This window comes from Nannospalax galili, unplaced genomic scaffold (assembly GCF_000622305.1).
Source record: "Nannospalax galili isolate Female #2095 unplaced genomic scaffold, S.galili_v1.0 scaffold15, whole genome shotgun sequence".
NCBI lineage: Eukaryota > Metazoa > Chordata > Mammalia > Rodentia > Spalacidae > Nannospalax > Nannospalax galili.
Window position 1 is genome coordinate 4,055,669 of NW_008337322.1, and position 848 is coordinate 4,056,516.

The window sequence follows — 848 nt, forward strand, 5'->3', positions numbered from 1 at the left end:
AAAAGAGAGACATTGAGCAGAGCAGAGCAGAGCAAGGTACTTCTGAGTGGCTAAAAATAACTGGTTATTATTTTATCTGAAGAGTGGGGGTTCTGTATTAAACCAGAAGGTTGCTTTCTCTTCAGACTAGGACCTTACCACCCACATCAGAGTTCCATAAGAAACTTGGCTTGAGTTTAGTCTGCATCACTATATTTACACCCACGAGTTAAAAATATCCATGTTAATGCCATTGACGGCCAGATTTGAGACTTTATTCTTTTTGGTGCTCAATGACAAAAAAAAGGCTCATATGACGAATGATCTGACCTCATGTTATAGACATTGTACAGCACAGACATATCTGAAACCAAATAAATGAAATCCCATACACATGTCACCACATACCACCACTGTGTTAACCCAGAGAACAGAACAGAACAGTGCTCTCTCCATTGAACACCAAAGGGTCTCTCACAATAACACTTTCCACTGACAAAATGTTTACCTTCAGCTATCAAATTTAGTTCATTAAAAATAAAAACTTTCATTATTTATAGCTTGACTCTTCCTGAGTTTTGTAAATGTGCAGAGAGAGAGAGAGAGAGAGAGAGAGAGAGAGAGAGAGAGAGATAAAATTCAGCTTTTCCCAATGATTTCCTGTCCACAAAAATCCAACTCCCTTATTTGCATTTGTCTCACAAATTGGGGCCTCAATTAATATATCTCAAACTGCCTTAGGACAGTGCCAGAAAAGATTAACTTGAAAGTGAGGCATTCTATCTTTTATCTGAATTGTGTGACAGAAGTCTTGCAAAGTTGAAAAGCTGCTAATTTAGTAGTCAACAGCGTCAAATAAAATTTCTACA